At 52.5% G+C, this 26732-nt stretch overlaps 1 long non-coding RNA gene across 1 annotated transcript in view; it reads right to left on the reverse strand.

Moving 5' to 3' along the window:
• The window catches only part of LOC122463341, a 53075-nt gene that overhangs the window by 14575 nt on the left and 11768 nt on the right, over positions 1-26732 (reverse strand). The window contains exon 2 of the long non-coding RNA XR_006286605.1: positions 914-1120. This is a non-coding gene — a long non-coding RNA (uncharacterized LOC122463341). The remainder of the gene's footprint in view (positions 1-913; positions 1121-26732) is intronic.

Raw genomic sequence — 26732 nt, forward strand, 5'->3', positions numbered from 1 at the left:
CAAGTTCTGTGCCGCCCCCGTGAAAGTCATTGATTGCAGTGCCGGGGCTAGCTTTATGATGCGGGGGGCTGCAGCATGGTTATTCTCGGGGGAGGGGGGTGCTCCTCCTTCTCGCCCCCATCAATATTCGCAGACCGAAAGCCCCATATTACATATAGGACGGTCTGTGCCATAAATGGCTGTGACCCCAGCAACTAGAATCTCCGCTCAGCTTCATGGGTCACAAAAGCCAGCTCGTTGCCTATCGCAGACTCGGAGCCCTGCCCGTTCCCTGGCCAGTGCCTCTCTCACCTGCTCCAGAGTCCAGACAGCACCTGCCTTTGCCCCTGCGGACATCCTACAGAGCTGCCTGTCCACCCCTGCGCAGAATGAGAGCCTTGCTGATTCGTGTCTGGCCTCCCCTAGACACAGGTCTCGCTTTGGCTCACCTGCCCTGGGCTCCACTTCCCTGGTTCTGCAGTGTTCCTACCCCATCGTGGTGCTGGCTTCCCAGAAGCCTTTGCAGAGAGAGAGAGATGTGCTCCCCACACCGGTTAATATCCCACTCAGCAGGGCTGAGGGCACCCTCCTACCAGGTGTTGTCAGCAGGGAAAAGGGCCAGCTTCGATTTTCTAGGAGTTCCATCTGAAAACTGAAACCACACCAGCTTGACTCCCACCCAGAACCCCAGGAAACTATATATGCCCCCTTGATGGCATTGAGACCAGGGGTTTTAAACAACAACAGCTTATGTGGGGAGGAGGGGAAGGAATGGGGGGAAAACAGAATAAACTTTGGAAAGCCAGCAATTAACACATCATCAATATCTATCCGGTAAGACTCCCTTAATATTCCCAACCACAGTCCTCCTCTTGCTGTCTCCAGTCACTAATACAGTCTAACTGCTTCCCTCCCCGCCGGCTTCCCCGCTCACGGTTTGTTGTCCTGGATTGGTGGAAACTAGAATTCTGAAGATCCATCGCCAGCCACGGCAGGGCTCTGCTACCTAACCCACTTGAAGCGATTTTAATTGCTGGATAAGGAGACCTGCGTCCTTGGCGGCTGCTGCTCTCTGAATCTTCAGCCTTAGCAAGCTCCGCACCATCACTTGACTCAGCACCACCTGCTCCCTCAAAGATTCCTGCACCAAAAAGATTTTTTGGAGATGAACCACTAATATACACAACCCTAACCACAGTCATTACCACCAGAAAAGCACAATGGGCAAAAAATAGAAATTCGTTGTTTTTTCTGTCTTCAGTCCTGTGCCCAGGCTCGCTTATCCAACTGTGTCTAACTATGGTCTTTCTCACGGTGACCCCCCTTCACCCCAGGCATATTTGATGCATTTCTCTTGTCCTTTTACTTCTCAACTGGGATAATCATGTTTTATTGCCCTCAAAACTCAAAACCTAACTGTATTTTAAACAAAATGCCCCAAATTGTCAGATAAGTGAAATGCAAACGAGGCCTGGCCCCGTCCGTCATTTCCCCTTGCTTGCCAACAGATGGCAACACAGAGCTCTCCCCTCTCCATCTGGAGTTCTCAAGCAGCTCTCGGCCACTATTCTCCTTGTTCACCAACAGGCGTCCCTCGTGAGCGCCCTGCTCTTTAGGGCTTCAGGCCATGAGTCTGACACATTCTCTCTCCCAGTCCCGTCTCCACCCTGCACAGCTTGTTGCAAACACCTCAGTTCATTGCCACCCATTCCAGTTTTTCTGGCAGTAGCTGACAGCGGCTGCGCCATCCCGCAGAGAGATCGCTCCTCGCAAGGAAGGGGCACTTCATCTGCGGCTGCTTAATTGCCCTTAAAAATAAGCTTCCTGCTCTCAGCTCGGGAAATCGATGCAATTTAATATGAAGCTTCAAGGCCTTAAGTGCCGAGTCCAAGGAATCTGCCTTAGAAACCAGAGGGCAAACCCGTCCGAGAAGAGCTAAACAAAAGGAGGAGGGCCAGTTTTCAAGGCGCCCGGGTGGGATCTGCAGCCCTGCGATTCCCAGCTCAGTAGCCCCTGCAGACGCCTCACCAAGATCTCCCATTTCCTGATCCCGCAGAAGGTGCAGAACTGCCTTGTCTGGTCAATTTCTATCTATCCCAGGTATTTAGCTGGTCCTAGGGTTGCCACCCATCTGGTTTTCACCCAGACAGTCCAGATTTCGGCTTGTGTGTCCAGGTGCCATTTGTCAAGCCCTGATGTCCAGTTTTTTTGACCAGGGAAGAGGCTGAGCAGGGGCGGAGCCTTGGGGGGGAAGAGGTGGAGCAGGGGGTGGGGCATGGGGGAAGAGGCGGAGCAGGGGGTGGGGCATGGGGGTTCCAGTTCCCAGCCATTAGGAAGGTGGCAACCCTATTGGTACCTCACAATTTTTAGTGTATTTATCCTCACCACACCCCTGTGAGGTAGCCCAGGGCTGTTATCTTCATGGTACAGAGCAGGAACTGAGGCACAGAAACCCAGCTCTCCATACGTATGGAGGCATCTAACCCCCATTAAAACCAGTGGGAGTTAGGCGCCTAACCCAGAGAGATTAAGGATTTCAGTGGAGGCGAGGAGCCTGAATACCTCTGAAGATCTGGGTCTAAGTGATTTGCCCACGGTCACAGAGGCAGTCTGTGAGAGAGGAAGGAATTGAACCCTGGGCTCCTGAGTTAGAAGCAGCCACCCTAGCCCTGAACCATCCTTCCTCTCCAATGCTGCAGTTCCATCCTTTGGCACATGTGCTGTCAGTGTCAAGCATTCGGCTCCCCCAGGGCAAAGGGAGGGGGAAGTTCTCGGATGTTGTATCAAAGAGCTGAGCACAACAGTGGCAGTTACTGTGGAGAGGCTGGTAGACAGAGGGCCTTTCCAGCTCCCTGCTGCTGATGACCGATCAGACCCAGAGCCTGGCGATCTTCAGGACACAGCCCCATGGGGTCTGCTCACTCCTGGTTCTAACCTAGGTTTATTCAGTAGATGCAATCAAGCCCAGGGAGAGGGCTGGCTAAGCAACCCAGAGAGAAGGGTGACTCCCTGTAGAGGGCTAAGACACAGCAGTCTTGGCTGCAGGCCCTGGAATTAACTTTGAACTAGATGATACTTTGCATTACTCTCCTCTCTTGCATTGTGCCACTTTCCAGGGGTCCTTCCTCCGGCCACACTGCCCTGAGAAGGGCACAGTGTAAGGGCCTGAGGATCTGAAGGAGCTTACCCTTTTCCGTCACTCACCGGCTTGGGCCAGTTCTGTGACGGATGGAGGGACCAGCCCAGCTGCCAGACTGCTTCTGCATGAGACAATTCCCTGAAAGCCTTTGCTGAATGGAGGAGCCTCAGAGATGCCGAGCGCCTACAGAGGCCTAGGTGACAGCTGCTTTGCACCCTCCTCTCCTTGTCTCCATCAGTCAAAGCCTGAAAACTTAATTCTAAGGCATCATTGTGCAGCCAATTGGCCAAACAAAGCATTGGTTATAAGGCCAACAGCAGGCCACCTCTCAGCATGCTGTCCTCCTCTCCCGCTAATTGCTTCATTAGCAGTATTTGTGAGGTAACTGCAGTTTAATTATCTGCAAAATAAACATATTTGGAAAGTACCATCCAGCAGGAGCAGCATGGGCTTGGAAATGATAAACCTGCAGCCGGCACGCTCCCCCCTCCCGTTACCGCCGGCCTCCCCCCCGCTGGAGTTAGTCTCATCACAGCCTTCTGCAAGGCCATTGCTTGGGCCTCTTTTACCACCACGTCCCTTTGTCTCTCCCTGCTTTCGCTTCCCATTTTCTCAGTCTTTCCTCTAGCTCCCTTTTTCTGCTTAACCACTCACGCACCCCTCCAGCCCTCACAGCGCTCATCCAGGAGCAAGCAACGCCCTCGGAAAACAATAGCCTGCCGGCAGATCCAAAGTCGGTAGGAAGACAGACTTGGCTCATGGCAGTGACCAGCAAAAGGATCCATTTGATACTGCAGTGAGTGGCATTGTCGGCAACGGACGTGGGCTCTCCCTAGCCCACAAAGGGCTTCTCAAAAATCAAGGGGGGGACGCGTGGGGGGCCTCTGTCTTTACAATGTACAAAGAAGGCCTCAATGTTCTGGTTTTAAAAAAAAAAAAAAAAAAGAGAGAGAGAGAAAGAGCTTGAGGGGACAAAGGGTCCCACTTGGTTCTGTACCAGAGTCCAAGCAGTTAGCGTCACGGGTAGTTTTCCAGAAAGACCTCGGGGAGGCCCCTGGGATGCGCTCGATGAATAGGAGGTACAGTGGTGTTGGATCTTTAGCAAACACTTCCTTTCTCCAAAGTGTTTGTTGGGTACTGGAATTAAATTACACCTCCTCCAAAAGTGACACTTGTTTAAAAACAGGTGCTAGAAATCTCTTCCGCTCTCAAGCGCCGGGCGCGTCTCTGGTGATGTCAGCACTTCACCAGTTCTCTGGTGATGATGGAATCTTCCAGGGGAGACCAGACTTGAACGTCTTATGTGAAAAGCAAGCAGAAAAAGGAAAAAAAGGGGGGGGGAGTGGAAATCCAACTTTTCAGGCCTACCGTATTCACCATGAAAAGAGAGACCAAAAAACAGGCAGAAGGTGTGTGTGTGGGGGGGGGGGGTTACTGTATTTCCTCTTTATAGGTCACCTTTAAACCCTTTGGAGGGGAGTCCAGAATTCTCAGCACACCACTGACCCCAGCAGGAACTGCAGTTCATACCCTGAGCCATTCCCGCCCCCAGCCGCCTTTTGAGATTGCAGCGCTCGGCTAGTAATTCGGCAGCGTCCCTGCTCCCTCTCCGCTCTCCCAGCCCCGAGCCAGGGATGCCATCGCTGTGCTTAGCTTCCAACAGCAAAGAGGCTCCTTGCATAAGCGCACAGTAATGCTCCCATCTGGTGGACACAAGAAGGCCGGCCCCTGGCTAACACAGAGAGGGAGGACGCGAAATACAGATCCCCTCTCAACCCCTCGCATCTGCCTCATCCTGTTAATGCAGCCCTGTCCCCTGCCTCTTCCTCAGCATGCCGAGGGCAGGGAAGATTTTCACAGCAGCTGTGCAAGGGTGCTTTAACGAGGGTCCCCGAGGCCACCAAACTGGCAGGGTAGAGAGAGCCCACTGGTGCCACAGGAGCAGGGGGCCAGCCGGGGTCCTCACAGCAGGCCAAGGTTAATGTCCAGCATGGGCAAGGGGCAGTTCTTGTGGGGACAAGCAGGAGGGGTTATCGTCAGGCCTTTTCATTAACATCCCACTGCTAGAGCTTGCTCTCTGTGTGTGCCTGCTGGCGAGGGACCTGGGTGCGAGGATGGGGGGTTTAAGATACGTGTACGAAGGCAGAAGCAGATCTGCAGTGAAGGGCAGGGGCAATGTTGTTCTAATAAAGCTCCTCGTTCAGTGTTAGAAGAAATCCACTCTTTGTGGGCTGGGGAAATGGGCGGAGGATTACTAGCCACACCTCTGCACAGGAATGCCATTTCAGATGCTAACCCCCTATGTGTTTAACCCCTTCCAGTAATGCCAAACACCAAGTGTCCAGAAATAATGAATCAGGCCTCAAAAACCATGTTTAAAATAAAAAGTTTGGGGTTCCTATTCTTTGCCTTCTGGTTTCTGAGTCTTTCGGGTGTGCTCAGATCGCAGTTTCAAGCATTTCTCTGCCACCAGGAAGGCTAGCAACTTACTTTTTTTATTTTGTAAATTAAAGCCAAGATTCCCTTGTAGTCACCTGACTCCAGGAGCTGGGGCTTTAAGGGGGACAAATATCGCAAAAGTCACTTTCACATTAACAGAATTGGCAGTAGATTCTCAGCTCTTTGGGGCAGCAACTGTCTTTTGTTTTGTTTGTACAGCACCTGGCACAATGGAGGCCTGGTCTGTGAATAGGGCTCCTAGGTGCTGGCGCAATATACCACCACACTGCCCAGGCTGGCAAAATGGGCAAGGCTCCCCTGCCCCCCAGAACCACAGTCTCAAGTCTGCCCTCCCCCAGACACCGATACAAACTAGCTCCTGCATATTCCCATGTGGCAGGTGGGAGAAACTGAGGCAGAGAGGGACATTAAGTGACTCCCCCAAGGTCCTACAGTGAGTCAGTGTCAGAGCTGGGATCTGTACCCAGCATTCTGGCTCCTAGACCTGTGCTCAGACTACACCATGATCTCGCTCACACACCTACCTCGACACCAGCTGGATCCTGCATTTCTGTTCTCCATGGCAGCTGGCTCCTCTTCCTGCCCTTTAGAACAAAACCCACCCAGCTCTCAGCTCCGCTCCCCTGCCTGCAGGGAGGCTGAGCGCTTTCATACCTTCATATATTGCACGCTCAGACAGGACCACTGTGGTCATCTCGTGTGACCCCTGTATAGCCCAGGCCACAGAACTGCCCCAAAATAACCCCTAGGGCAGATCATTTAAAAAAACATCCCATCTGGGTTTTAAAATGGTCAGTGATGGAGAATCCACCACCACCCTGGGTAAATAGTTCCGTTGGCAGATTACTCTCACTGTTAAAAATTGATGCCTTTTTCAAGAGGCTCATTAGATATTGCACGGGTCCAAGCCATTACACGAATGCAATAAACAATCCACCCCAATGCCTCATTCTTTGCCTGGGGAATTACGGCCCGGGCCGTCTCTCCCGAATACCGACCCTGGGCAGGGCATTTCGGACCCGCCTGTAGGAAAGCGGGGGTTATAAACAGCCAGAACTCTGACCTTGCAGGGCCCTGAATTTATAAGCTGTGCAGAGACAACCCCCACCTGCTTTTCAGCCCTGCATTTTTAAGAGAGGCAGCAAACACCTAAGGGTACATGTGAGAGGCAGAAATCCCCAGAGTGAGGGAAAGTGCAGCAGAGAGACACTTGAAGGAAATGACAAGAGGTTGCTGCTGTCTAGAAAATGGGGTGTTTAAAATCATTTTAGCAATCTAGCAAAAGCCCCATTCACCACCCAGTCAGCCAGCCCCGAAAGCAGAGAAGGAGAGAGGTTGCACTGATTACTTTGCATCTTTAAAAAGCTCCATTAGGAGTCTCAAAACTAATGGGGAAGCATCTTAAAAAAAAAAAAAAAAAATCACATGGTAAAGAGGAAAGTCAGGTCAGTCTCTCCGGGAGGGGGGTGGTGCTGGCTCATTGCTCGAGGGGGCGACAAGTAAGGGTTCTCCTTACCAATCGGCACATCCCTTTGCTACCCCGAAGTCTGGGCCTTCTCCAGCTCCTCTTGGAGCCACTGACAAGAGTGCCCCAGCTGTGCTCAGTTCAACCCCGGGCGGCTGAGCGAGGACCGGCATGGGTGAGCATCCCAACTGCAAACCATCCCAGGTAAGAGAGGGGCAGAGGAAGCAAGGTCTAGTGGTGAAAGCACAAGATGGTGAGCTCTTTGGTGCAGGCACCGTTTGCTACGCTGTGTCTGTACAGCGCCTAGCACACCAGGACCCAGATCTTGGCTGGCCCTTAGGCACTGCCCTAATAAACGGGACGAACAACAACAAGGCAGAGTTTGGAAACCTGCGTCCTAGCCCCAGCTCTGCCCTGGACTCCCTGAGCAAGTCACTTTCCCCATCTATTGGGAGGCCTCCAGCCCCACTCCACACAGCCATCCAGAGCTGGGGGGTGCACAGAGAGCAGGATTGGGACCCTCATTTGTTAAAAGGGGTCTAGCCCTTGAAGTTCTCCTCCAAGAGTTATAGGAGGTGCAGAGGGGTTTATAGAGGGTGGGGGCTGATGAGCTTCCGGGAGACTACTACATTGTTTACAGCTCTGTTGTACCCCGGGGTATCCCACAGCTATGGTGCAGGCCCGAGAAAACCTCCCTGCTCTCGGTGGCTGGCATGACAGTGTCGCAAAAAGGGCCGGAGGTCACACGCTGACCCCTTCACAACAACTACCCTGGAAACACCTGACTAATCAAGCAGAGACGACAGCACTGAGCGACCGCAGGATGCCAAGGTCCCGCGCCTACCCCCAGCCTGCCTGGGAACAGGGACCTGGCACAGCAGGTGTGACAGAAACACCCCGACTAAAGCAAAACAACTGAGTTCAGAGAATAGTTCTCCCGCCCCTTGCTCCTTCTCCTCAACCTCCCACTCCATCTTCAAAGGAGATCTCTGGGAGGATTGATTTGCACTGCAAGAGGGTGGGCTGGTTTCACACCTGTTTGGCTCCCCGACCTTGGCTGGAGAGGATCCTTCTCCTCGCCAGCCCCTTCAACAAAGTGCAGACTCTTTACCTTTTATGAGTGCAATCAGTAATGTGTGTCTGGCTTCCCGAGAGCTCCCTTAACAGCTTAAGAGGGCTGTAATCATGGCTTCACTCAAGGAACCTTTCTCCAGCTACAGAGGAGCCCATCAATTATTGCCTTATCGCTTAATTTACCCTCCTTGGCAAAGACGCTTGAAAAAGGGGGTCATGTCAGAGAAGCTGCAATTCTACCTGGGTGAATCCTCCATACAGGAGCTCAGGGTCAGCCCCCTGGTATCACAGTCAGTTACCAGCGCTTGCTAATATATATGGGGCTGTTTTCGCTTACCCCAACCAACAAAAAAAACCAAAAAAAACTTGCCTTCAGAGGCAAAAAACCTGCAGCTTTGTTACAAAAAGAAGGTCAGTTTGGGTAAAATCAAAACAAAACGCAACAGCAACCGAACCTCCACACTCAGCTCTGGGGGTTTTCTGGTCCCTCTACCATAACGCACAGCCCCCCACCGAACGCTAACATCTCCTGGGGGCGCAGGTAGGAGTGTTCCCCGGGCTCAGCCGCTGCCGGGCACTCCACTGCTGAGAGCCGAACTGCTCTTTGCACTACTAGAGAGCCTGGAAAGTCCGGCCAGGATCAGGGCCCCATCGTGCCAGGCACTGCACAGACACATGCTGAGAGACGGGCCCTGCCTCAAGTTGCTCACAGTCCGATTAGAAGCGACAGACAAAGGCTGTTTCTTCACTGCAAGAATAGAATAGGTGTGTTAGCTAATTTCATGAGAAATCTTGCTGCAAAAGCCCAGTGGAGGAAGGCACTGTTCTTTTTACCCTGATAGAGCCATTCTAGGTAAACCCCAGGTGTGTGGAGGGGTGTAATATAAACCTCAACTAGCCACTGGGTGGAAAGTACCTGTGCCTTGTCCTCACCGGGCAGATACCTAGAGATAGCTACTGTACAAACGACCTATTTTTGCAGCGAAGACAAAGCCAAAGGGTGGGCGGGGAAACTGAGGCACAAAGGGGGACGGGACTTGCCCAAGACAGACTGGGCTTGAATTGCACCTTGCTTATGCCGTCTTTACAGCAGCATAGCTGTACTGATGTCAATGGACCCGTCACATGAGAATCAGGCCCCGCAGTGCTTTGATTCCCAGGAATCAATCTCCTTACCTTCCCCTCCCCATCCTGGAAACCCCGTTTAAGGAGCTTAGCTGCTGAGAATTTGGTCTGAGCTTCATTTCACGTCCAACCGGCTCATCACCTGCCTCCCCGTTGAGTTTTCTGACCACACTGTCCCATTGCTAATTGATTTGCTCAGGTGTGGTGACAGCTGCCGCAGTTCAGGCTGCTTTAATCAATTACCCACCCAATAAAATCTTGTCAGTTTCATTACTGCCTCCCCTGTGATGCAGAGGAGCTCTCCGAAAGCCTGCAGCCCTGGCGTGCTGTAAATCAGGCTAAGGGGCTCCCCCTTTAAGAGGCACTTTATCGGGCTATAACCAGGCCTGAGAGGAGTGACTGCACTGTGCTTTTGTCCTTTTAATCAGGCAGTTTACCCTGATGTTTCCCTGGGATCTGTATCCGTTTCACTGGAATTCTTTGTAAAGTATTTCGCGATGAGGTTAAGACAGAGGGGCTTGTTGGGGGCTATTATGCATTAGCAATGCCCCTTTGGAGGGCTAGGTTCAGATCTTAGGTCGCCCGTGCAATGAGTTCAAAGGGCTCAGCCTAGTCCCTAGAGGATAATGCAAAATCTCACCTCACAATGGCATAGGGGCGAGCCCGGGTTTGACTCCAGGTCTCATGTTCTCGGTCCCCAGGCAGGCTAGGAGAGCCGTCCGTGCATGTAGACAAGACCAACCTGCTAAAGAGGAACTACAGAGAGCACTAATAATGAAAGGAAGCCGAGAGCCACTGTCAGATCCTGATCTGAATTGCACTGGTGTAAACCTGGAGTCACTTCACTGACTGGTGGAATGATTCCAGACTTACACCATCATAACACAGATGGGAAGCTGGCCCCCTGCTGTGAAAATTACCTGTGTCTGCCACTCGTACATCCTCCGGATTCTGTTGCCCCCTTGTCCAGCCAGTCACACCAATAGTGTGCTCCAAGTCACACTGCTAGAAACCTGCACTATTGAATGGTTAGCTCTTCCACGCTGTGGCATGTCTCATGCTCAAAGCTGGGCAGAGATGAGGGAAAGGAGGGGAGGCCCGATTTGAGCGAGATCCAAAGCAAGGGGAGGTCCAGCCCCCAGCTTTCCTGACCATAAATCTCACACCTCAGTCTCTGCGCCCTGATCAGAAAATGACAGCCCCTCCCAGACAACAGGGGCAGCACAACGAAAGGCTCCTCAACCTGCTCTTAACCGCACAACCCTGCGTGGGACAGGGGGGAGCATCTCCCAACGCCCACGCCAATGGCCTGGCTACCTATTCCGCACCCCACACGCTGGGGGGAAGCGGCTTACGCCAAACTGCGTATTTCCACCTATCTCAAGGGGGTCATCATCGGCTCACCCTTGGTCCCTCCACCGAAGTACGGAGGGAATGTCATGTGTTTGGTCCCCATCCCCCCTCTGTCCCTGAGAGGTCTGTGCATTATGGGAACAGCCACAGGGAGGAGGGCAGATCTGGCCCCCTTTGCTTCGCTGCAAGGCTCTCTCGGTTGCTGCTTGCTGGCCGCTCCCCTCTGGAGCTGGCAGCATCCAGGAAGTCTCAAGCTGAGCCTCAGGAAGGAGGCAGAGGACTGTACCTGCTCTGTTAGTTTCTCAGAAGGGGCTTTTGCAAAGGCAAATCGTAAACGCAGGCCTCTTGGTGCAGCGTGATTACAGGGCTCCCCAGGCCCGGGGAGTTAGCCATCTAAATACCTTTGAGATTCCTGGCCCTCATGTCCTCAGAGCCATGTCCTTTCATTTGCTCGGGTTCCTTCCTAGCCCATCAGCTGAAATAAGTGGCTGATCTTTTCACTCTAGTCTGGGGACCCGCATGGGAGGGACACAAGATGATTCTGGAGCCAGGGCTCTGAGCTGAGACTGAGCTGAGCTGAGACCTGGAATAAATTCCCAGCTCTCATTTCCCTGTTCCCACAGGTTCCGATCTGTAAAATGAAGCTAAGAAGAGCTCCTTGGCCTGTCTCAGAGTAACAGCCGTGTTAGTCTGTATTCGTAAAAAGAAAAGGAGTACTTGTGGCACCTTAGAGACTAACCAGTTTATTTGAGCATGAGCTTTCGTGAGCTACAGCTCACTTCATCGGATGCATAGCATATCGTGGAAACTGTTTCCACGATATGCTATGCATCCGATGAAGTGAGCTGTAGCTCACGAAAGCTCATGCTCAAATAAACTGGTAAGTCTCTAAGGTGCCACAAGTACTCCTTTTCTTTTGGCCTGTCTCGTCTCTTGAGTCTGTAGGCGCTTTGGGGCAGGAACTGTCTTACTCAGCATCTGTACAGGACCCTGTCTCATTTGAGGCTTCTCGGTTCTACCGTGCAATCACAACAGCATTAGGCTACCTGTAGCCCTGTCCGAGTGCCACTGCTTTGGGCTGCCCACCCCTCTCCTATTACAGCAGGGCCAAGGCTCCTTTTCCATTGTATCCCATTCAGAACATTAACCTTCCGTGCTATCAACCAAACAGGGCGGCCAGCTGCAGCCAGCGACTGAATTACCCTGCGGAAACCTGCCAGCAAGAGTCTAAACCGATCCGAAGAAAGGCTGGAGGTTGTGCAAGTTTTAAAAGACATGATTTGGTGCTGGACACCTTGATCTGATTAAGCGGCGACTGAACGGAGCAGCCAGCTCTGTATCTGTCCCAGTAGGTGTTGATACCACACTCATCACCAAGGTATTTGAGCACCCAACCTCACTGAGACAGTTATTTTCTGCCTACTCCTCTCAGAGCCGCTGGCCCATCGTAGGTATTTCTCATGGTCCCTATTACTCTGGTATCTGAGCACCTCACAATCTTGTATGCATTTATCTTCACGACACTCCAGGGGGGCCGGTAGAGCTATTATTCCCATTGCACAGATGGAGACCTGAGGCACAGAAATTAAATGACTTGCCCAAGGTCCCACAGAAAGTCTGTGGCAGAGCAGAGACCGGAACAGGGATCAGCAAGTTCCCCGGCTAGCACCCCGAATTGGTGGTTAAACCCCAAGACAAGGGAGGGGTCATCATGAGATGTGGTTTCTATTCCCAACTCAGCCCCTGAGCTTAGACAAGTCATCTCACCTCTCTCTGCCTGTTTCCCCATTCATAAAATAGGGATGATGACACTGACCGACCTCCAGTTGTGCGCGGACTTCATTCATGTTTCTAAAGCACTTTGGCAGGGTGAAAAGTATTGTCACACCATCCCTGCCCATTAGCCTGTCTGTCTCCCAAACACCTGCACCTGGAAGTGTTACTCTGTTTTGAATGTGGTTTTCCTTCCATTCTCTTTGACTTACTGGTTTTGTTTCCCATCCCCACCCAAAAGCAGCAGTCCGGAATCGGAAGTCACGGCTGTTGCAGCCCTCGCTTTACTCTGTAATTATATATCCCAATCTGTTGCTATGCAGTAAAAATGATTTCCGGCCATCTGTCCAGGTCCAGTTCCCCGTGGTAACCGGGAAGGAAGGAGATCTCCTGTGTGCGCCAGGGCCGAAGCATGAAATCCATCCCTGCCCAGCTTCCCTCAGTAGATGCTCGCTGTGAATCCACTCCTGCCTCCGGTACAGTGACACCAATGCTGAGAGAGGCTCAGTGAACACAACTGAGACGATGGATCCTTAGGCAAGTTACTTCAGGGAGCTTCCCGGCATCGAGTTGGGCGTTCCCGAGGGATCTCCTGGTTCAGTCAATTACCAGGAGCTGAGACGGAATTAATCTGTGACTGTCTGAATCGCAAGGCAGATGTTGTAATGGTCCCTGGAGCAGGGATGGAACCAGAGACCTTTGGCACCAAAAGCCTAGGCCTTGACCACTTGAATTAACAGAGTCAGCCTTATTCACTACGTCGGTATTAAGGTTTATAACCTTTTTGTAGGGCAGCCACTAGAGAGCAAGATAGTCACACCAAAGACCTCGCTCCCAAGGACCTCAAAGCAATTTGCAAATATTAACGGAGTCTCCCAGCACCCCCTGTGCACTGGGGAACTATACCAGATTCCCCTTCTACGGAGGGTGAATCTCAGGCAGGGAGAGGGGAAATGACGCACCCAACACGCTGCAAAGCCGGGAGTAAAAGCCAGCCCTCCTAACCTCTAGGCGGGTGCTCTAATCCAGGAGTTCTCAACCTCTCTCTTTCTGAGCCCCCCCTCACCAAACTACAAAAACTCCACAGCCCAGCTATGCCACAACTGGTTTTCCGTATATAAAAGCCAGTCCAGCGTTACGGGGTAGCAAGCTGGGGAATTGCCAGGGGCCCCATGCCACAAAGATAAATTGTTCAGGCGTCAGTTTCAGCCCTGGGTGGTGGGGCTTGGGGCCCCGGGCTGTAGTCCTGCGCGGTGGGGCTTTGGCTTTCCGCCCTGGGCCCTAGCGAGTATAACACCGGCCATGCTTGGCAGACCCCCTGAAAGCTGCTCATGGTCCCCCAGAGGGCACCGGCACCCTGCTTGAGAACCACTGCTCTACTCACCTTCCTTTCAGGTATGCCATTCTCTCCAGTAGGGGGTGCTGCTTATCCCCGAAGCTGGTGCTCTGCCCCCCTCTAGTGGTGGCAGGGCCAAGTATAGAGATTGACGAGTCTGCTACAGCCTAGCCTGGCCTAGCCTAGCTCTCACTGAGGCTCCTCCTTTGAGATCAGACATCCCAGGTTGCATCTGTGGCTGACAACCCACTTGTGGGTGCAGCGTTACCAGCAGTGCCTCACCAAGAGGATGTGGTTCTGTATCCACGTGTAGCTGGTGCTTTACACCTGAGGTTGTCACCCCTATAAATAAGAGATAAATTATATATGGGAAAGAGAGAGACAAGGTGGGAGAGAGACAATCTTTTACTGGACCAACTTCTGGGGGGGGGGGCGGGGGGAAGGGACGCTGGTTTGGAGCTTTGCAGCGCTCTTCTTCAGGGCTGGAGAAGGAAGCTACCGGTCATGTCTGAGCTAAATAGAAGGTCGGACATGAGGCGTTCACACATGTTGTAGACGTCCATGTTCCCTGCTCCCAGCAAAGATTTCCTGGCAACCTAAATCGTCTGAGCAAGCCGTTGGAGTCGGGGTTTTGAAATCGGAGCGTGAGGGACTGGAGGTGTGGGGAGGAAAGGAGGCCGAGATTACACCAAGACCATGGGGTTGGAAGACAGGGAGGAGAGCGGAGCTAGCAGTGGAAATAGGGACGGGTTCTTATTCATTGCATAGGAAACCTGTCGTTTAAAAGGGGAAAGTAACGGTATTACGGCAGCTTAACCCACCGGCACACAGGCCGCTGTATGTGCACCAGGATGCCCTCATGCAATTCTGAGTTGGCAGCGGCTGGTTGATGGGGAGAAGCCCCATGCAGCCTCTCTGCACAGCCCTGGTAAGAGAGTGCCACCTCCAGGTGAAACGGCTGATGGAAGAATGCAATTACCCAAGCTGTGATTTAACAAGGACACTGGGCCTAACATCACTTACTGCACCAGGAAATCTTTAATGGCCATGAGTAGCTAAGATCTCGGTTATGTGTGTAATCCCAGACAGCACCCCGCAGCACAGCGCCCCCTAGTACCATGCTGGGGCATTGGGGTCAGCGCTGACCCAGAGCGGAGAGCACCCGTTACTGAATCACCCGTGCTGGTCCCCTACCGCACAGAACAGCACCCTGAGGTGCTGTGCTGGGGTCAGCAGGGATTCCACTGGATCTCTACTGAGATAGTAGGATCAGTGATTAGGGGAGGGGGATAGGGTGACCAGACAGCAACTGTGAAAAAACGGGACAGGGGTGGGGGGTAATAGGCGCCTATATAAGAAAAAGTCCCAAAAAACTGGACTGTCCCTATATCTGGTCACTCTAGAGGGGGATGAAACTGAAAGAATGGGGTCCGTGCTTGTGGAGATGAAGCGTGAGTGGTGTGGCAGATCGTGCTGGAGAGATGGGGAGAGTGCAGCTCTTTAGAGGGGGAGGGCACTGGTGGGGCACCTGTTCCATAGAGAATCTGGTTATGGGGCAAAGGGGTTGGGGATAAATTGGCAGCGTGGAGCATTGCTGAGAGCAGCAGGGATGGCTGCTGAGAGTGGTTTGTGCACTGGCAGAATGGCAGAGCTGCCCACTGATACCAGAGGCGTCTGGGAAGCAGGCTAGGGCTGGAACACTTGTCCGTCCTATGGAAGTTGGCCGGAGCTCAGCCCTGCACGGCCCCCTCGTCCTCCCCTCTTTTATTAGTTTAAACACACAGATGCATGAAAAATAAATGTTGCTAGAGAAAGGCAGCGATGGAGGGCTGGAAAGCAATTAGCATCCAAAGAGGCATAATTAGTGCTCCGAATGCAAGCGGCAGAGAAGAAATAAAGTAGCATTCGGATGCAATCAGGGTCGTGCCTGAATTACAAACCGTTAGCTGAATTGCTAATTAAACGCAGTGTGTGAATCACGTCTTATTAAGGGCCCAGTGCAGGCTGGGAGAGCAGCAGCCATGGCAGGGTGAAGGGTGCGAGGGATTGGGGTATAACGGCTGGGGATTGCCAGGGCTGATATTTACAATGGTCTAGCTAGCCGCCTGGCCCCACAATGCTTGGTGCTTCGCCCAGCCAAATGACACAGTAACTTCAGTCAGGCTACCGTCTCCGTCACTGCCAGAGTGCCTTCTGGATGCAATGGGTGGCAGCGCTCTACGGGAACGGGCACACGTGCAGAGCTTAAAAACACCTGCTGGGCCACGTCTGTGTGCTCCCTCCCAGCTCTGCTCCAGCTCCCGTATCCGGCAGCTCTTGCTAGCCCTCCTCTCTGCCTGTCCTGGCCAGATCTGAAAATCCCTGATTTGGGGACAAAGAGGAGGGAGCAGGGCTTCCAAATCTACACGTGGTTGAATGTTGTGATTCACCTCTATCTCTCTGTCTCCATCTGTGAAGTTCTGGGATGCAATCCAGACCAGTGAAGGCTTGTGTCACAGTAGGTCCCTCACCATGCTTTGCTATTGTAGCTCCCAAGCTGGGCCACTCACAAACAGCCTGCCAGCATGCAGGTCACCCCCTGAGTGTCCGTGTATAGCTGCAGACCTGGTCCAGCAGCCGCACCCACAGCAGCTGGTCAGCAACATGCCAGTCACACTCTGGCTCCCACCAGCCTCGGTACCACTTGCAGGGTGACCCCAATACACTCCCAGTCCTGAATTTTCCCAAAAACGCGTGTTCTGCACCGTCTGGCCCCATCCAGGACAGTTCAGATATTAAAGGTCCGTTGCCCCTGTAAAGGGTCTGTATTCAACAGTTTGCTACTTTAACTGGAGTTATCAAGCAGTTCAGTTTAAACACAGCACTGGATTAATTTAGATTAAAAATAAAACCAGCGCATTTAACGACAAAGGGAGAGATTTGAAGTGAGTAAAGGTATAAGGCATTAAAGTCAGAAATGGTTACAAGAGAAGGAAAGAGAAAAAGCTTCCTAGTAGCTCAGTCTGAACAAGCTAGATCTGGTTCAAGGTAAAATCCTCACCCCATGTTCCCAGCAATGGGGCTGACCCAATTCTCAGGTCAGGATCTCTCCCCAGCATAAGTGCAGACTCCGGGGGTGCTCTGGGGCTGGAGCACTCACAGGGGGAAAAAAAGGTGGGTGCTTAGCAAAAGTGGGCCCTGCCAATCAGCTCCTTCCCCTCCCCCCCCAGCACCTCCCGCCTGCCACAATCAGCTGTTCAGCGGCATGCAGGAGGCACTGGAAAAGAGGAGCAGGGGCAGGAAGAAGCGAGGGAGGGGGCAGGAAGGCATGAGGTGGGGGTTCGAGCTCCTCTCAGGAACTGGGGAAGTCAGCGCCTCTGCCCCCCAGAGTCAAAAGGCTGGTTCCTTTGTCTTCTGAGATGAGAGAGCAATAACCAGAGGTGTTTTTACCCCTCACTTTTACAACCCAGTCACCCTCTAAAATGCACATTCCTGAGAGTTACCCCGAGGTCAAGTTCATTCCAGCCGTGAGGAGGGAGGAGACACAGAGTTTTGTGGTGAAAGGTGCCATGTTGTTTGTTAAAACGCAGATCACTCTGTTCCTGCCCCCCTGCGCTGCCAAAGAACAACCACTTGTCAGGCGATGGTCCATCACCTTTGATGACACCTGGCCAGAGGAAGCAGCTTCCCCTTTGTCTTTGAGAAATCGGTTTACCCCCTTCCCAGACGGTGAACACTGTGTAGTCATCATTTCAGCTTCTGTTCATAATTTAATACCCATTTCGCACAAGAAAATTGGTGATCAATGCGGTGTTCGTTTTTAAATGATACCTCACAAGGCATATTTTGCACAGAGCTTATTACAATAACATGCAGGGTGTCAATACAGGGGCGCTTTTGGTCACACTGTCTGTCTGCTTAGCCTGTGCTCTTCACTCTGGTATTTGAGCACAGCCTAGGTATCACCCAAACTGATTCTTTACACAGCACCTCTGCATCCAACTGGTGTCTTCCCTCCCTCTCATCTCCCCTCACTGCATCATTCACCTCATCTCCCTGCCCACAATAGTTTCCCTTCTCCTAGGAGGGCCCTTAATCTCTCACACTCCCTCTTGCTGCAGGGATCTTCGCGACTAGATATGGGCCTGAACAGAGTCCCTGGCTCCAAACCTGGGCCCTGGGTCCAGATTTGCCTCTGAGTGGTCAGCTCTACGTTCTCTCCATGAGGGGATGAATGCAAATACCTCCCAGACACTGGGTGCCTTCTGATTAGAAAGGTCCATGTGTCCAGGAATGCTCGGATCATGGGGGATAGTTTGGCCCTTTGGAAAGAGGGAGAGCTTGGAGGTGGAATTCTCTCCCCTCCTTCCACTTTTCTCCATCCCGTAATATTTCTTTCCCACTCTTGCTGGCCCCATCTCTCATTACACATCTCAAATCCCTTGTTCCTCCCCAAGCTCCAGTCTCCCATCGTCTCGGGCTCTCGTTACCCAGAACAATTAGCATTCTCCTGGGATAACAATTAGACACAGCAGCCTGTGAAACATCCAGTTAAGCAAAAGGTACTTACTACACAGACAAGGGCAATTAACAGCAAACGTCCAGTTCCAAGGGTCTCATTAGCAGCCTTAAACATGCCCATCATTATTAACCATCCAACATGAAGGTTTAAAGCCTGTGCAAAATGAGACATTTTGCTGGCCATATGTCGCTGGGTGGAGCCTGCCGTGCAGCCAGGGCTAGACTCCGGCCTTCATAGCACTGCTCCCAGTTCATCTCATAACTTCAGAAAGCAAATCTCCTTCATCCCTGGCCTTGTTCAGCCCGAGTGGCTCGTCCAGACTTGGGGCCCGGTGGGCGTTCCAGCTGGAGGTGGAACTTGGTGATGGGTGGGGATTTCTTGGATGCAGGTGTGTTCATTTACAAAGAATGTACCACGTCCTGGGTCTCTGAGCGCAGAAGGAATCAGAGAGAAGGAAACAGCTTCATGTGGTCACAGCAACCTTCACCTCTGCCCCATCACCTCTTCCCAGGTTTCTTCCGGAGCCACCGATGAAGTGAGCTGTAGTTCAGGAAAGCTGATGCTCAGATAAATTGGTTAGTCTCTAAGGTGCCACAAGTCCTCCTGTTCTTTTTACAGGTATATAGTGTGCAGCTTCACAGGCAGAGCCCTACGGATTGTGTGGTGCAGGAAAGGAGGTAGACGACTAGTTGACAGTGTGGAAGTTGAATAGACCAACTTTAGGTATTGAGTGAGTGTAATAATGTCACCCCCTAGTGACGGGAACTAGAATAAGGAGCTCACTGTGAGAGCTAATCGAGGAGATTTCTCCTTGGGCTCAAGTGGCAAAGGCCCGTGCAGGAGCCGGGTTCCAGTCCCAGCTCTGTGGTTGGTTTCTCTGCTACCCGTGTCCGCTCTCTGCGGCTCCTGGATTCTTTCCACCCTGCACTGCAGAGGGGAGAAAGATCAGAGCCATGAGATGCAGCTTCCTGTAAACAAACAAAGGGAGCGAGTGCCTGCCGCCATTATCCCCACGCAGAGAAGGTGCTTTGCTGCCATGCGCTGGGATAATTAGCAGCCCGCTTGCCAAGTCACACTTCAATACATGCCACAGCTTTTCATCAGGAGTCGGCAAGCACAATCCGCTGACAATTAATTAGCTATAATTAGCAGGATTCACCTCGTTCTGACAAACTGGGCAAATATTTTCCCAGGGAGCTCTGCACGGCGTCCTCCCCTGGCGCACAGCCGGGCCACCCCGTCCCGCTCTCAGCTAAAGGAGAGACCAAAACGCTAATCGATGACCCCATTTCTCCTCCCCGCCAGATGCCTTCTTGGCCTCTTTGCAGCCCTGCCTCTCAGCCAGGCATGTCCCCGCTCACAGGCAGGTGGGGAGGCAGTTTATCCCTTGCAGTTTCCAAAGTTGGCACCAGGGGAGAGGGTTCCCCAGCGAGATCTATGCTAGTGCCAAACAGGCAGGGTCCCAGCCTCCCGCCTGGGACTGACTCAGGATAAAGCCCTGAGAGAAGGAGCATAAGAACTGAATGATGTAAAAGACATACTCCAGACACTAGCTTTCTTTCTATGGGGCTGGTCCAGGTGTATGCGGGGACAAGGATAGGTGCATTGCTAGGGGGCTAGGGGGAGGTGCATACATCTGGAAGTGGAGGCGGGTGTGTGTAGGGACTAGAGTGGGTGTATTTCTATAGGACAGGTGTATGTAGGTGGGGGCTGGTGCACAGGTGTTGGGGACAAGTATGTTTGGCTGAGGGTGGGGGCATTTCTCTAGGACCGGGGAAGGTATGTGGGGCTGGTTCATGTATATGGGGGTTGGGAGCAAGTGTATAGGCCTGACAGTGCGGGCATTTCTACATGGCTAGGGCATGTATAATGACGTTGGGATAGGTGTCCATAGGGGTGAGTTGGGTGCATTGTTATATGGACAGGGCAGGTGAATGCAGGGGAATCTTTCTGTCGCCGTCCTACAGGGCCCCAGCAAACTTCACTACTGATTGTTTCTCCCGCGTTTAGCTCAAATTTGGATTTGGAAAGCAGGGAAAAAAACCACAAGAAAGGGGCTGCTTCTCCTTTGAAGGCAGCTTCTGCCACAGCCGCTTTGTCTGGCTCAGGCAGGGAAGCGAGTCTCCGGCCACAGGCCCAGGCTTCTTTCATGGCGCACGCACAAAAGCACGCTATGTCGCCACTCCCTGATTAATCAGATTAGCACAGCAGGAAAGTCAGCGCCCACAGGCGCACGCTCAGCGGCTGAGACACCACCTGCAGAATCCACAGGGGGCTGGATTCATTATTCAGATTTTAACAAATTCAGACACGTCTCTCTAAAGGTCTAACAAGTGGTTTCTTTCCCACCGGGGACATTCTCCCCCACACGCTCTCTCCTTGGATTCGTTTTTCATTTTCATCATCTCACCTTCTTTTATAAACCCTGGTGGCATTTTATAAGAAGAGGGTTTTGACCCTGTCTCCCTGACTGGGATCCTTCCCACTGACTGCCCCATGTCTCTTCCGCTCCTGGCCTCATGGCCAACACTCCCTACTCAGGAGAAGATCCCAGAATCAACCCTCTCCCAGGGCTTCCTTCTTGGCCATACCAGTCTCTCTACTGCTGACCGCAGAATCAGCTTCATCGTTAATTAGGCCTGGCCCACCCTCCAATTAGGTTAACTGGCCTCCTGGGCCCAAATTAGCTCTTTCACCACCTGTGTGGGAGTAGACCCCTCGTTGCAGTCCCTGTGTATCACGTCTCTCCTGAGATTCCCAAAGGTAGGTACATGTTCTCATCCTAGCTTGCTGGGTGACCTCAGACAAGTCACTTCACTTGCTGTGCCTCAGTTTCTCCATCTGTACAGTGGGGATAACGATACTGACCTTTTCATAAATGCACATTGCGTTCTATTGATGAAAAATGCCCTAGAAGAGCAACGTATTAGTTTACAGATGGGGAAACTGAGACACGTTGCCCAAGGGATGCAACGCTGTGTCCCTAGCCTCTGTTTGCCAGAAGCTGGGAATGGGCGACAGGAGATGGGTCACTTGATGAGTCCCTGTTCTGTTCATTCCCTCTGGGGCACCTGGCATTGGCCACTGTCAGAAGACAGGACACTGGGCTAGATGGACCTTTGGTCTGACCCAGTACGAGCGGTCTTATGGAAGGCCACCCAGGGAATCAGTGGCAGTCAGGGATGGACTGGAACATTGGGCAGGCTCTGCAGGAAAGATTGGCAGACTTCAGCCCAGTTCCTAGTGACCGAGAAATCCCGCGACAACCAGCACTGACTGGCGTCTAGGATTGACTAGGTCATTGACAAGCAAGCCCAGGGCTGGTCCCTCCAGGGTCAGACGTGAGGCACATGGGTGAGAACCAGCGCATGGAGAAGCTAGCGCCAACCCTTCCCACGCTGCACCGGGTCTGTGCATAGACGCCATCAGTCTGCAGAGTTTCCACCAGCAACGTCATTCGCACCCACAAGCAGTTAGGGAGGAGGGAAGAGCCGAGGACCCGAGTCTGAGCCTCTCCCGCACAGCTCCAGCTTCCATGGAACCAGACTTTCAGGAGAGCTCAGCCCCCAGCCTGCTGAGATCCGAGTGAAAAGCCGCAGGTTTATTTCAAGGCCTCAGTGTGAACTGAGCCCTTCTGAAAAGCTAGCCCGGATCCTGGGGGCTGAGCACTTGGGAAGCCGGCCCTGAACACTTTGGAAAATCTGGCTTCATGGACAGGGCTGCAGCTCCGCCGGGCAGTGGAAAGTTCTACAGCGAGAGGACCCGGCCATGAAGGCTGACTCAGAGCGGAGCCTAGTCCGGGCCCTGCCTTAGTCCCAGAATCTCGCACGCACTCGCTGAAGATCATCAGCATTACCCCGAGAAAGGGCAGGCAGCCTTTGCTGGAGGCCAGCAGCGGGGAGAGGCCTTGCGAGCACTGAGGAGGTTCAAAGGGAGATCTTCATCAATTTTCATAAGTCTCAACCAAGACATCTGAGTCAGTCTTACGTGGGGAAGAGGCCTTCCCAACGACATCAAAAGCCCTGTTTGAACGGCACAGGGGGGCAGGGGCAGGAAGAGGAGGGAGGATGAGAGGAGATGGAAGAAAGCGAGAGATGAAGAGGCAGAGCGACGGGTATTTTGAAACTAGATTTACCACAGTTTTACAAGCATCTGGGGCAAGAGTGAGCAGCCTGAGATACAGAGGATGAGAAGGAGCTCGGAGCAGACTGATTCTCACTCTCTCTGGCCATCAAAGGAGCCTTTCAGAATCAAACGCCGGTGCCTAACACTCAGCTCCGCGTTTGATCCTGCCCTTTGGCTGCACTCCTCTCCAGTGCTGGGGTGTGGAGTTCATGCCACAAGGGACTTGGAACTCGCTCACACAAGACGAGGGTGCGTGGCAGGCACCTAGCTTGCAGCCGGCAGGTTGGCGAAGTTGCAGGCTCTTTCCTCTTGGGTCACCCTGCTGGAATGCCCTCCCCTCTAGAGATCAGAGGCAGGCCAAGGACAGACCTGCAGATCCAGAGATTGCCCAGAAATCTGGCAGCTCCCCCACTGCGGCAGTCACCTCTCCCTGCAACTCCCATCCTGACTCTGGGCCTTACCCAGCCACTGACCAAGAGGCCGGGGAGAATTTACCAGGGAATCCCATTTCCCATCACCAGGGCAGAGGAGAGAGAACCAGGGTCGATTGCGGGTTGGCACCAAACTCCAATATGGCATTTCCCTGGTGCCAGCTGCAGGTTCGTGTCATGCGGCATTACTGGAAGGAACCAGGTCTTCACTGCACCTGTATAGGGCCATAGACATCTGTGGCACCCAATCAACAATAAGGATAATTCCCTTGCCCAGCTGTTCATCACCACTACCTGCTGCAGTGCCAGCCAGACAGCACCACAATCTGCCATGTGCAGACTGGAGGCAGGTCAGCTGTCGGGCGCCGTGGGTAATTCCCGGGAAACTGAAGCATTTAAAGGGTCCTTGGCATGCTTGTTTTTATGCACAAGTTAACTGAAAAGGCCCTGAGCTGCCACCTGTGGGAATGTCACTTGCCCACGTGCTGGCACCCATGGCCAGCAAGGAAAGCCCAGGAGCCTATCTGGGTGCCAAGAAACAATGTGGACCCGATTGTTTATGCTACAGTCAGATGAGGAGAAGGCTCCCTGGGGCTGGGGAGACTCACCAAAAGCTCTTTAGCAAACTAAGTAATCCTGGGATGGGTCCTCCCCTGGATCAGTAATTGGTTACTAGATAAGGAACAAAGGGTGGGACTACACAGTTAGTTTTCAGAATGGAGAGAGGTAAATACCAGGGACCCCCAAGGACCTGATCTGGGACCTGTGCTGTGCAACTGATGATCTAGAAAAGAGGGCGAACGGTGAGATGGCAAAATGTGCAGATGATATTGAGTTACTCGAGATAGTTACGTCCAAAGATGACTCGGAAGAGTTCCAAAGGGATCTCACGAAACTAGGTGACTGGGCAACAAAATGGCAGATGAAATTCATTGTGGATAAGTACAAAGCAATGCACATTGGAAAAAATAATAATCCCAACTATACATACAAAATGATGGGGTCTAAATTAGCCGTTACCACTCAAGAAAGAGATCTCGGAGTCATTGTGGATAGCTCTCTGAAAAGAATCCACTCAGTGTGTAGCGGCAGTCCAAAAAGTGAAGAGTGTTAGGATCCATTAGGACAGGGATAGATAATAAGACAGAAGAGATCATACTGCCTCTGTATAAATCCATGGGACACTCGCATCTTGAATACTGCGTGCCGATCTGGTTGCCCCGTCTCAAAAAGGATGTATTAGAATTTGAAAAGGTGCAGAAAATGTCAATGAAAATGATGAGGGGGATGGAACAGCTTCCATACAAGGAGATATTAACCAGATTGGGACTGTTCCATTTAGAAAAGAGATGAGTAAGGTGGGGGGCGGGGGGGACTTGATAGAGGTCTATAAAATTATGAATGATGTGGAGACAGTGAATAGAAAAGTGTTATTTACCCTTTCGCATAACATAAGAACTTGGGGTCCCCCAATGAAATTAATAGGCAGCGGGTTTAATACAAAAGGAAATACTGCTTCACACAATGCACAGCCAACCTGTGGAACTCATTGCCAGGGGATGTTGTGAAGGCCAAAAGTATAATTGGATTAAAAAAAGAATGAGATAAGTTGATGGAGGATAGGTCCATCGATGGCTATTAGACAAAATCAGGGACGCAACTGCATACTCCAGGTGTCTCTAAACCTCTGACTGCCAGAAGCCGGGACTGGATGACAGGGGACGGATCACACAAAATTGCCCTGTCTCGTTCATTCCCTGTGAAGAATCTGGCAGAGGCCACTGGCAGAAGACAGGATACTGGGCTAGATGGACCATAGATCTGACCTAGTTAGGGCTGTTCTTATCTATGTGCCGGGGTCAGATGGAGGGGGGTCTGGGGGCCGGGCAGGTAATAGGGTCTGTACTGGTGTAGATGGCTCCCTCCATCTGCTCTTTACCATGGAATCAGGAGAAGGGAACTGGCTTGCTATGCTTTGCCCAAGCAGATTTGCCCTCGCTGTCTGGGGGCCCAGGATGTGCCCCAGCCCAGCGCTGCCCAGTTCCACGCTACACAGCCCAGTCTGTCCCTGGGCGCAGCGGGCCCTAGCTCTTCATTGCTCAGAGACAACACTCTCCCAGCCCTCCTGCATCACACGGCACCCCTCCCTTCCCATCCCCGACTACCCCAGGGCAGGGCGAGAACGGGGCCCCCAGGAAGGTGACAGCCACCACCACTGCATCCTACACAAGCAGTTGCCGCCCCGCCCATGGGGGCATCCTGAGAGCTGCAGAGCTCTTCCCCGCCGGTTCGGAGTGCGGTCTAACGGGCACACCGGCAGATCCAGCCGTTTCCGATGCAAAAAGGCCACACGCACACAGAGGCGAATGCGTCCAGCCCAGGCTGCCGAACGTGTAGCGAGCGAAGGAACGTTTCTCACCCGTCGGCTACGAGCCAGCCCCTCCGGAGATGAAAACACTTTGCCTTTTATGGAGGATTGGTCTAGTTTTATTTTAAAAAAAAAAAAAAAAAAAAAAAACACCAAGGAAGATTTCATACTCGAATAAACCTCTTGCTCACACTGGATTAATTCGCTGAGCCCGGAACTCTCAATTGCTTTGGAACCCGATAATGGGAGAGAGCAAGTTCCGAGATAAAGCCATGCACAGCCATGGAGAAGCACTCTCCCTTGACTCGGGCGCTAATTTGAATAATACAGACTCTGCTAAGGCAGGCCGGATTTCAGAGAGCAGATAAGGATGAATTATTTGCGGGACAGAGCTTGCTTCGTGTTAATCTGGCTCCAGTTTTGTAGGGAAAAGTGCTGAGCTCAAATCTCCTCTTATCTCTGAAAGGGCCTGTAACAAACAAGAAATTCATTGCAATAAACATTGCCCCCACTGCATGCGCCCTGGTTTGTTATCATCGGGTTGCTTACGAGACCTGGGCTGTGCAGCCCAGTTTGTTATTTTATCGTAAGGTCTCTAGGGAGTGCTGGGCTTTGCAAACAGGTGATTTATTGTAGGGTTGCTTATGAGTGGTGGGCTGCAGACCCTGCAGTTTCTGCTGATTCATGGACTGCACACACTTTGTTATTGTAGGGTTGCTTGTGTTGGGATGCACGTGGCTGCTTTACAATTCCCATTGATTGCCTGGCTGCACACGCTGGTTTGTTATTATAGGGTCACTCAAGGCAGTCTTGAGCGTTTGTTGTTTATTTTATAAATGAAAAATCACTACTGAGGATTTAGGGGGAGGAAAGATATTTTTTCAGATGTGGCTTTTGCAGAGATAAGGACACAGGTGGTAACATTCCCGGCCGGCCCAGTCCAATGGTCTCCTTTTCAGGTATTGAACACAAAGGTGCTGGAACTAGAGGTCCTGGGGGGGCTGCTGCACTCCCTGGCTTGAAGCGGTTTCCATCGTATCCAGGGTTTACAGTTTGGTTCGATGGCTCTCAGCACCCACCACTGTGCAGCCCCCCTGACTGAACGTAAACTGACTTACACACAAAAAAAAACAATGTTAAAAGAATATTAAAGGTGCAAAGTCAAGCAGCCAGAAGGCAGGAAGTGCTGGAATTAAGATTGCCGGTGCCATAGGCACCGACTCGGGGGGTGCTCTGGGGCTGGAGCACCCATGGGAAAAAAATTAGGGAATGCTCAGTGCCCACCGGCAGCCCTGCGGATCAGCTCCTCCCCCGCCCCCCAGCACCTCCTGCCCACTGGCGGCTCCACCAATCAGCACCTCCCCCTCCCTCCCAGTGCCTCCCACCCGCAGCGATCAGCTGTTCAGCGGCCTGCAGGAGGCGCTGGGGGAAGGGGAGGAGCGAGGGCAGGGCACACTCAGGGGAGGGGGTGGGAAGCGGCAGGGTGGGGCCTTGGGGGGGGGAAAGAGGTGGAGTGGGGGCGGGGCCTGGGGCACAGCGGGGGGTCAAGCACCCCTGGGGGAAAGTGGGCTGTTGGCACATATGGCCTGTGCCACCTTAACTT

Source organism: Chelonia mydas, chromosome 19, assembly GCF_015237465.2.
Source record: "Chelonia mydas isolate rCheMyd1 chromosome 19, rCheMyd1.pri.v2, whole genome shotgun sequence".
In the NCBI taxonomy this organism is placed as follows: domain Eukaryota; kingdom Metazoa; phylum Chordata; order Testudines; family Cheloniidae; genus Chelonia; species Chelonia mydas.